At 39.5% G+C, this 11675-nt stretch overlaps 1 non-coding gene across 1 annotated transcript; it reads right to left on the bottom strand.

Moving 5' to 3' along the window:
• Window positions 1-7270: 7270 nt before the first annotated feature.
• Window positions 7271-7377, bottom strand: LOC120279760. Its single transcript, XR_005542063.1, has one exon. It is a non-coding gene; the product is annotated as a small nucleolar RNA R71 (small nucleolar RNA).
• Between the last annotated feature and the right edge of the window lie 4298 nt (window positions 7378-11675).

Below are 11675 nucleotides of genomic sequence, written 5' to 3'. Positions count from 1 at the left end.
CCTCAACAAACTCAAATGGCAAAGAACTGCTCCCTACCCTATACAAAAATCAGTGCGCTCGAGAGTCGGCTACTCGATGACCCATCCCTTAACAAATCTCTGATCGACGAGCCTCCTGTAGCGGACTCTATACTCGGGATCCCCGAATCATGGTATCGATGACCGAGAAGACTGTCTAATCTTCTTCTTCTTCTCGGCCTCTGCCTAGGGACCACTAGCAGTTCTCTTTTAACCCATATCCTATAATTCAGAAAGAATACAGAAAATCAATTACTAGAATACAGAAAATGTAATGCAGGAAGGGATAGTAGGTACATCAAAGCCGATATATGACCATAATAGTCTCATAGAGCTCATTATCAAGGTCGTGATATACCTCTAGATTTTTACAACTGGTACACAATGACCCATTGTGCGATTCAGCAGGTTTATTGTGCATTTTCCTAGGGCCACCATTGGCACACAACATCCGTTATGCATCCGTTGTGTCTTTTAGTGGAGCAACCATAGCTGACAATGGGCTATCTCTCATTGCCAGGTGTTGCTGAGGTGAGATGAGTGAGAAAAATCTCATAACGTCCTAACAGCAGGAGGACAACATCCATTGTGGCTCATCTTTCCCTATTCAGATTTGAGCACAATGGTCATCATAACGGCCATTGTTCATAGAGGAACGACCATTGTGATTCCCAACCAAGGTGAAAAATTTTTATGTATTTGTTTATTTCGAAGGAAATTTACATAAAAGAATTCACCAAGCATCATTAAACAATTTCATGCCATTTAAACATTATAAAATCATGACTTAAAAGTTTAGCAAAGGTTCTCATGAAATCGATCGAAAAGAGAGTTTTCCATGGTGAGAATCGAGTGGGTGTGGTGCTAAATCTAGCAGAAATAAACACAAGCTCCACAAAATCACTAGGCAAAGGTCAGGGAAAGGTCTCTAGTGAAGTGGCATGAGGGAAGTGAGTTTTGATTGAGAAAGGCCAAGGGTCGGCAGTCGGTGATTCTATATCTCCTCGTAACAGGGTTAACAAAGGCCGTTGTTTATGCATTTAGTCTGTTGGAGGCACCACGGCCATTATAACCCCATTCTAGGCCTGTTGTCAACTCGGTTGGGGATCAAAAATTTTGTAACTATTGGCAACGGCCATTCTAGGGATCATTGTGCTTACCACGGCCTTACAATGGGTGTGGTAAAGCCATTCCAGTCCTCTGAAGAAACCAAAGTCACGGCATGCTCTGTGGAACGGCTGTTGTAACTCACCACGGCTATTACAATGGCCGTTGTAAGCTCATTACGGATTCACTTAATTTTTTAGAAAAGTCTATCTCTTTACCTGAACATCACAATGGGTATAGTGGGTTTACCATGCCCATTGTGATGCTCGCAGAGAACAACTAAAGACTTTTCCTGTGTAAAACGACATGAAAACAAGTCATGAGTGAGAGGACCTTGTTGCATCTTGGAAGATTGTGGGCCAATAAAAACCTGATTACAGGACCATGTTGGCTGTCTGATTTGTGCTAAAATGCCCTCCATCTGGTCATGAGTGATAGTGTTTGAGGATATCTCATCCTTTAGATCATGGTATGCATCTTCTAATGATCTGGTCTGCACAGATTCTAAACAAGAATGCGTCCTTCCACACATAGTGCTTAAGGTCGACGAAGAATTTCTTTCTTTGTTTATACATGAACCAATTAGAAGAAGTTCCTGCAAACAAATAATTTGCGAAGTCAACAAACCAAAGGGGTTCTTCATCTCTTACCAAATTGAATCGGTACAAATGCTCTTCAGGGAAGATATCATTAATGTCTCCATCCTTTAATAGTTTCTTTCTGGGATCTTCTAGATTGGATAGGTGGGCTGTAGCTAAGTTCTCCGCTCCTTGTTTATCCTTGATCTCTACTTTGAATTCCTGCAAAAGTAAAATCCACCCAATTAGGCATGGCTCAGCATCAGTCTTACTTATAAGACACTTGAGTGTGGAATGATCTATGTAAACCACCACTTTTGAAAGTATTAGATATGGCCGGAATTTGTCGAAGGTGAAGGCTTCTGCCAACAGTTCCTTTTCATTGGTCGTATAATTCTCTTATGCATCATTCAATGTTTTGCTCACATAGTAGATGGGATGAAAATGCTTATCCTTCCACTAATCCAATACTACTCCAATTGCAAAGTCATTGGCATCGCATATCAACTCGAATGGCAAATCTTAACCCGGAGCTATCATGATCGAAGTTTGCACTAGTTTATCTGTTAACATTTCGAATGCTGACGTGCAGGCCTAGTCGAAGTTAAATGGCCCATTTTTCTATAATTGTTTGGTCAATAATCTTGCAAACTGTGAGATAATGAACCTACTAAAGAAGCATGCATGTCCAAAGAAACTATGAATTACCTTGACTGATGTGGGTGGTGGAAACTTCTCGATTGTAGCAACTTTAGCCTTGTCCACTTCAATCCCTTTTCTTGAAATTATATGTCCCAACACAACACCTTCCGGGACCATGTAGTTGAATTTCTCCCAACTAAGTGCAAGGTTAGTCTCCTCATATCTTGCTAATACTCATCCTAGATTCCTGAGAACATATTAAAAGAGTTTCCAAACAAAAAAAAATCATCCATAAATGCCTCCATCGTGTTTTCTACCATATCCTCAAATATTGCCATCATACATCTTTGAAAAGTTGCAGGGGTGTTACAAAATCTAAAAGGCATTCGGCTATCCATGAAAGTCCCATATGGGCATGTAAATGTGGTCTTCTCCTGGTCTTGTAGAGTGATAAGAATCTGAAAATACCCTAAAAATCCATCTAGAAAGCAATACTGGGAGTGCCCTGCTAACGTTTCCATCATCAGATCTATGAATGGCAGCAGAAAATGGTCCTTTTTGGTGGCATCATTCAGTTTCCTGTAATCGATATACACCAACCATCTATGACCATCTTCCATCAAGATCTTATGAGTGCAAAAAGAGAGGCTAGTTCCCTTGATGTTAGATATTTTCCAAGCATTGGCTCTCTTATGCTTTCGCAAAACCTCCACCAGCTGGTTCTTTTGTTCCGTAGCCAAACCTGTAGCAATGATCACTGGGAGCCATGATTCTTATTCCAAAAAGGCATACTCCAAGTGATCTAGTAATATCTTTAATTCCAAGTTCTGCGGCTCCTCATTAGATGGTTTGAGTCAATTATACACATTCAATGTGACTCTACTGATGTTCTCTTCTTCCTTAGGAGCCTAATCATCATTGACATCATCGTTTAATTCATAAGCTTTAGTTTCCTCTTTGTTGATGTCTTCTTTCTACAAACTATCAGTTCCCAAAGAGTCTTGTACATCGTTGCTCACTGTTCTATCTTCTGGTTCTCCTGTATTTATGAACTGATCTAACATTTCCTGGCAAGATATCTCTTTATGCTTTCCAAAGAAAATGTTAGATGTAGGACCTGGCTCAATTCCATTGACATATTGTGCGTAAGACTTCTGTGTTACATGGTGTTTAATCCACTGATCAAGCAGGGCTAGTATCCTCTCCAACTGACCCTTCATACTTGCCATGAAAATAAAGTTGTTCACAGTATTATCTAGCATTGATAGATAGACGTGATAACTAAATTGGCAGAAGTAAATACAAAAAATATTAAATGGCTAAAATACTAAACTACTAGTTTTCCTAGAATTTCTCGACTGTGTTCCCCGGCAACGGCGTCAAAACCTTGACAAACAGGTTATGGGTGCCTAAATTATGCAAATATATGAGCATGCAAGTATGCACTTAACACTACAATTGATCTGTTTATTGCAAGTACACGGGTCATCAAGTAATTACCTAATGGATGAACACGAGGGTCGTGTTTCCCCAAGAACGGCGAGAAACTCCTATTACTCCCTTTTCACTTAATTATACAACACTATTAAATAATACAATTAGAGACAACATTAAGCACACTTAGAAGGAGTTGGAAGTATGTATTAAGTTATCTTGATTATTAATTATGGTAGGCGTTAAGTATCAATCGTGTTCTAGGTTCGAACCGGGGGAATTCAAAGGCCAAGTATCCCTAATAAGCCATGTCGACTAGGTCTAAATCAATAGAAACTTAAAATAGAATCTCTTCTACCCCAACCTCCTATGTTTGCCTTAAGTACGAGAATCCCACGAGAAGAGAGCAATCAAACCTTAAGCCTAAGGGACAATCAATCCCTAATCTGGAAACCTAGCTATGCCTTACCTCTTAGAATATGCATAGATCTATCATGGCATGGGAGTCATCAATATGGGGGCATATCCTCCTCATCCACATCAACATGTAATAAGAAATTAAGAACATACAATGATTACAAAAACTAGAAAAAATTATATAATTAATCAAGGTTCATTAATAATAACTGATGGACCTAGACATACAATTCCAATCGAATTAGGTTCTCATGGATTATAACAAGTAAAACATCAAAGCACAAGAATACCACAAGACCAAATAAAGAATAGATAAGCTTTCAATGTATTCTTTGACTAACTCCCTTCAATAGTTCTCTAAAGATAGGATTTTAAGGATCCCAAGGTTGTCCGATGATGTGTGTCACTCACGCCTCTTGAATGATGATCTTTGAAGATGCATGTCATGCATGATCTTCTCCGATGATGCACATTGACACATTCTTGAGAAATCCATTGTAATACATTGTAATAAGGAAGCAACACCATTTACCGTCGCTCAGATCTCCAGAAAACTGGCCACCCTAGCTTCTTAAGTAAAAGAGTCTCGCTGAATTTAAAGAATACTGGGGATATCTATAGTGATCGACTCCACCACAGCCTCACCCTAGCGTTGTGATGCCCGTTAAGAGTAAGTTGTGGCTTGGGCTCCAAGTCATATCCTGCCACCATCTTTTGGAATCATCCATTTTGACAACTGCTGTTAGGGACTTCACATTGACAGTTGTGAGGGTGTTATGGCTTCTATAATGTTTCCAGTAAGCTTATGCTTTAACAGCTTGATCACGGCAGTGATGAGTATAGACAACGGCCGTTGTGTGTTACCATAACGGCCGTTGTGAGTCATGTTACAACCTTGATTCAGTAACTTGCTTCATTATTCTTCAAAACATCCTCGAATTCATTTCTTTCTTCCTAAAATAGAAATAAAGGTCGTTAGAACAAAAGAATGAATTTTCATCCTAATGAGTTAATAAACAAGTACAAATTTTATGTTAGATGCAGTGTAAATGATATAGACCATATAATCACTTTAGCACTTATCAATACCACTGCACTTCAATAACTAGATTAGCTACCTTCAATGTGTCCTAATCAATGGTGCGGATACACCCTTACTGATCTTTTTCTTTGGTATAATGACCTACAAGTGAAAGAATGGAGACTAATTAGTCTAAATAATGTGAACAAAAAAAGAACAGGTGTGCTTCAGAGAAGCACAATGATAAGTGCTTATGTATTACTAATATGAAGTAATCTTTTCTTACATTGAGCATTACTTTTCTCTGATTTTATCATTAATAAATGCATGTAGGGTTGTGGAGACAACTATGGAAGAAAGAAGCCAAAGTAGGTCATAAATGCATGTCATTGATGAAATCCTGAAGTGAGCAAACGTGAAGACACAAGTCATGCTCAAAGACATGTGAATGTGTGCCCACCTCCATTGTGCTCGAGTGAACATGCAAAGTGGAGGGGCACAAAGGCAGTTACACTCATGTGTTCTAACTTGTGCAAATCTAGCAAGATTGTCGTCAAAATGTGGTTTTGTTGAAAAAGCAACGCGATCTACAACATGAATGTGTTCTCATTAATGTGGCCTCGATGAAAAGTGTGGATTCGGGAGTATTTTGGTAGAGACTGTAGCAAGTTACTGTAGAAAATCACTACTAGAATAGTTACTGTAGCAGTCACTATTCATAGGCCGTTGAAAATCAATTCCTGCAGATTCACACGGGCGTGTGGAAATTCCATATGCCCGTGTCGATGCCCAACTCCAGCCTATTTAAAGCCATGATTTAGCCCGATGAAAAAAATCTATTTCCCATCTTTTGCCCATCTCTTCACCATCTTTGGATGTGCTCGCTGCTAGGGTTTAAAGGGACTTTGGCAAGGCTTTTGGAGTGGTTCTATGGCTTTCAACACCGTGTTCCTATGGAAGAGAGTTATTGGGGAGATTTTGTCTGCATCGATTCGGCGAGGTGTGCACTAGGCTTGACGAGGGAACCTTTGGAGAAGACGCGGCCACTCCACAAGACCATCGACATGAATACCAAGGGGGTTTTACTTATAGATTGCATGCTTTTACTTTTGATTTCATTATTGATTGTATCTTGATAAATGGAGAGCTAAACCCCTAGATTGTATCTTGAATACCAAGGGGGTTTTACTTATAGATTGGAGAGGATCGAGAGGGTGAGTCGAGAGGTAGCGGAATGTCCCCTTCCCCCTCATCTTTATAGCATTTCTCTTCCTCCTTCTTTCTTTATTTCCATTCTCATTGATTTTGTTCACACCACTATCAATCCATCTTCATTTTAGTTAAATAGCAATCTTTGTGTTTCTGATCACTATTCCCTCTAGATATGACTACCCACTCACTATGGTATTATTACTTCGACAAAACAGTGCCCTTGCGATTCACATGTATATGAGCATTATCAAGTTTTTGGCACCGTGCCAGGGAATAGGCATTTTAGAAACACTTTGCACTTTGCTATTTTAGCTATTTACCATTTATTCTATTTCACACTTTTTTATTCTTCCATCGTTCTGATTTGATTTTCTTTCTTTGGTTGCAGCTCCAGGTTATGACCCAAAGGGAACCTTTTGACATTGGTTGAAGGAGATCCTGAACTTGAACCAACACTTCATAGAAGGTGAAAAGAACCTATGCAAGAACAGTCAAATCAAGCTAAGGTCGAAGGTGAATGGTCAAAAAATATGGCAGAACAGAATGAACAGCAGGGGACACTATAAGATTATGCCAGACTCGCAGTTCTGGGCACACAGTCTAGTATTATGCGGCCACCGATTACAGCTTTGAACTTTAAGTTAAAGAAAGCATTCATCTAGATGATACACCAGTCGGCACAGTTTAATGATTTGGCCGATGAGGATCCGAACAACCATATCGAGAACTTCTTGGAAGTGTGCAACATGCTTAAGATTAATGGAGTTTCGGATGATGCTATCAGATTGAGGACCTGGTAGAAGCTTTTCTTGCCCGATATTTTTCTCCTAGAAAATATGCGAAGCTCAGGAATGAAATTTCCTCCTTTGTGCAAATAGAATTAGAGTCTATTTTTGAGACATGGGATAGGTTCAAGGAGCTCCTGTGGAAATGTCCTCAACATGGGTTCCCCGAGTGGATGATCATTCAGACTTTCTATAATGGGTTAAACCTGAGCCCAAGACTGCTACTTGATGCTGCAGGAGGAGGTACCTTGGGAAGCAAGACCCCTGAAGAAGCCCGACATCTCATTGAAGAAATGGCTATGGACAGTTATTAGTGGAACACAAGAGATAGAAAGAAGATAGCCAGACTTCATAAGATCGATGTAGTTACTTCATTAGCAGCCCAGGCTAAGTCATTGAACAAGAAGTTAGATACTCTAACTTCTCCTAGAGTGGTAGCCTTGACTAATTGCACTTGGTGTGGGGGAGGACATGCTTCGTCCGATTGCCCAATTTTTATTGGTGGTACATTCTCGGTTGAACTAGTGGATTTTGTGGGTAATTGACAAGTTCCCCTTGCTTATATCCCGCAAGTGCATGGGTTTGTCGAAGTAATAATCCCGGGTGAGCGGGGTCGAATCCACAGGGAGTAGAGAGTAAAGACACTTAATTTGATTCTTAGCTATGTGGAGTATCAACAATGATAAGTGTGATAATAATTCAATTCTCAACAATTAAAAGCAACAAGTAAGAGAGCAAAAGTAAGAAGGAGGTAAGGCAATCGATAAAGATGGGGTACTCGGATGATGCTTCACCTAGGATAATCCCTTAAAGTGCAAGAACTCTCTATTATGCTTCCTAATCAATGCAATGGTGAGTCGTGGAAATCCTTACATACATAGTCCCAAATCTACGGTCAACTATGCCTACCTCTATTCATGTCGCGGAAGAGAGATTAAATAACCTCTCAACCTCGCACTCGAATAAAGTTGCAATGAGCTCTAGGGATTCCAAGTGATAAATCGCTTCCTAATTATAGACTTAACCCTTTGGTCCAAAGCGGAAGGTCCCTAGCCACAATTAAGCCCTAGATACTAAGATCCCTCAACGCTTCACTCCATTGCACGCGTAACTAGGCCCCCAGCTGAGGTTCATCCCTTAGACCATTCACTCTATTATGGCCGCAAAGAACTCAAGGAACGGAGGTAGAATCTATCACGTTGGAGGGAAAGGGACGCCTCCCGTATCTCCTCGACTCACCCTCTCAACCCTCTCCAACCTAGCTTTTGTCTAACGCTCGTGGTGTGTCACTCACTCACAAGGTTACCAACAAGAACTCTCAACCCTAGTGTCACTCAAGAGGAAATGTTCATACAATCAAGCATTCAAGGTTGGAACTCACAATAAACATCAATTTATTGAAAGCATAATAAAGAAGTTCAATGAAACGAATACATCTAGGGTTCACAATCACCCAAGTACCCACTAAGGGTTTAGTTCTCCATGGAGCTAAATACAATCAAAGAAATAGAATGTAAAAGCAATAAATCCATAAAGAAACCCCCTCGATGGTCGTGTCGATGGTCTTCTAGAGAGTCCTCTACTCGTCGTCCAAGGATTCCCTCGTCCGGTATAGGATACGCCTCAACGGAAGCTCCCCTACCAACCTTCTTCCTAAGGAATGACGATGCTGGAGCCGTAGAACCTCTCCAAAACCTTGGCCAATACCCCTCAAAACCATACCCGAAGCCCTCTCTAAAGTTGGGGAAAAGATGGAGAAAAGAATACCAAAATCGGGGCTGAAATCGGCTTTAAATAGGGCTGGAATCGGGCGACTGCACGGGCGTGTATGATGTCACACACCCCTGTGGAATTTTCGCACGGGTGTGGATAATTTCCACACGCCCGTGTGGATTCTCTGTTTCTCTGATTTCTCGGCCGGGCTACAGTACTATGCCGGAAATACTCCCGAATTCCATACTTTCATTGGGGTAACGCAAAAGGGCACACGTTTACGTCGTGAATCACTTGCCTCTTCAATGATGTGCACGTTGGTGGATCTCTTGTTCTTATATGCATACATCAGAATGTTCGAGTGTGACTGCCTTTGTGCCCCTCCAAATGAATGTGCTCACTCGAATACGAGGAGGTTGGCACACACTCTAGCATCTCACACCTGACCTATGTCTTCGCGTTTGAACCTTAGCAAGATCTCCTCCAAAATAGGTGCATTATGATCCACATTGGCCTATTTCCTTCATACTCCGCCTCACAACCCTACCTGAGTAAAAGTAACATAAAAACACACATATTAATGTAAAAACCTTAGAAAAGTAATGCTCAACATAAGGAATGAACGCTTCACATTCATATCGCACAAGCACTTATCAGTAATGCAATGAGAAGCCAAGGTAATCCATATAGAAAATACCTACAATCTGGGTTGGAGGAGCCACTCGAATCTTTCATGGAATAGTCAAGGGCAGCAAAAGGCCATGGCACCACCGGGTTTCCAACAACAACAACAACAAGCTCTGAACATTGAGAATCGAGTTTCAGGTTTGGAAACCCAGATGACCGATCCAGAGAAAGCTTTGGCCAAGTTCATCCAATCGTCGGATACAAGGTTTCAGTCAGTCGAAGCTACACTTCACAACCACACCACTTCATTGCATAATTAAGAGAATCAAGTGGGGTGAATTGTGAAGTCATTATCGGAGAAACGTCAAGGAAGTTTGCCTAGTATAACCGAAACTAATCCGAGAGAACACGTGAAGGCGATCACTTTGAGAAGTGGTCATGAGGTTGAGGGTAGGCTTCCAAGTGAGAAGACCAATGTTGAAGTACCCAAGGTTGTGGGGATTGAGGAGAGAGCCAAAGAGAAGGAGGTGGTATCCCCAGACCACAAACCAAGGATCCCTTATCCTTCAAGATTGAAGAATCACTACAGGAAAATATGCATTTTGCGGCGGTTTTAACCGACGCTAAATTAATTATGCGGTCGTTTTAAAACCGCCATGAATACTAGCATCGGGACTCATTTTACGGCAATTTTTATTAATGGCTAGAATAACCGGCGCAAAATGCATATTGCATTTTGCGGCGGTTTTTTCGGCTGTTATAACCGCCACTAATTATATACATATCGCCCTTGCCTTGCATTTACCGGCAGTTATAACCGCCGCCAAGTTCAACTTTTTGGGTGGTTTTAAACTGCCATGAATTGCATTAATTGCATTTACCGACGGTTTTAGCTGCAGTTCTTAACTGCCATGAAATGCAACATTATTGTTATTTGTTTTATTTACCGGCAGTTTTGGCGGCAGTTTAAACTGCCGCGAAATGCATATATTATAGCTTATATTGTTTTTCCCGGCAGTTGAAAAACGCCGCTAATGCCAACTAATTTTTTTTATTATTTTTATTTCTTTTTATAAATATGCTATTTGTTTGCAATATTATACCTGTCAAAGTTTTATTAAGTTACATTACAGACCATTCAATTACTAAACAAAAAAATATAAATATATTTCATAAATAAAATTTATCAAACCATTAGCACAAAAGATTCACCATTACGTCAATTGAACAATTACATCAATGGAACTAGTTTTTTGTTTACATTATGAGTTGCACTTGACAATAATAGTGCTGCATTCATGGCCTTTTCACTTGTTATTACCTGCATAAACAATAAATCTCTCATTAATTGATTAGAGCAAAGAATGATTTGGATAAATCCATATGTATAAGGAATATAGCTTGTGACACCATGGTAGATAGAAGCACCTCTAGAAAACCCAATGTTTTTTTTATCTTTTTTTTTTGCATTTATAATTACACTAACTAGTATTAACATATACTCTTATTATGATGCTTAAATATGCCTATGAAACATATATACATATATATATATATATATATACCTTGAAAGAGATGCAACATATTTTTGTCAGGACATATGTTTCATTCATAATGACACTAACTAGTATTAACATATACTCTTATTGTGATGCTTAACTATGCCTATCAAACATATATATATATATATATACCTTGAAAGAGATGCGACATATTTCTGTCTGGTCATATGTTTCATTTCCTCTAACTCCTCATAGTTAGTTATCTGAAAATATACAACATTAATTAAATATGTATATATATGTATATGAAAGGAATCAAAGAAATTAGTGTTAAAAAGGTAGAGAGCTTAAGTTACGTGAAAGTTGGTTGTCGTAGTTGTTCCCAAGTACTTAAGAGAAGCCAAGTCATAAGCTCTTGCTGCCTTATTATCTTTATCATAACCTCCTATGTGTGTATATAAATATAACAAATCAAGCTTTATATACTTAAAGGAACAAGATGTGAAAGAGAGGAGAATTAATTATTTGCTTACCAAGATACATTGCATGCAATGAAGTAGTTCATCCCAATTTGATTCAAATGAACATGTTCATAAACAAAAAGAACACATGCAAAAAC

Source organism: Dioscorea cayenensis, chromosome 16 (genome assembly GCF_009730915.1).
Source record: "Dioscorea cayenensis subsp. rotundata cultivar TDr96_F1 chromosome 16, TDr96_F1_v2_PseudoChromosome.rev07_lg8_w22 25.fasta, whole genome shotgun sequence".
NCBI lineage: Eukaryota > Viridiplantae > Streptophyta > Magnoliopsida > Dioscoreales > Dioscoreaceae > Dioscorea > Dioscorea cayenensis.
This window is presented reverse-complemented; position numbering and strand designations above follow the sequence as displayed.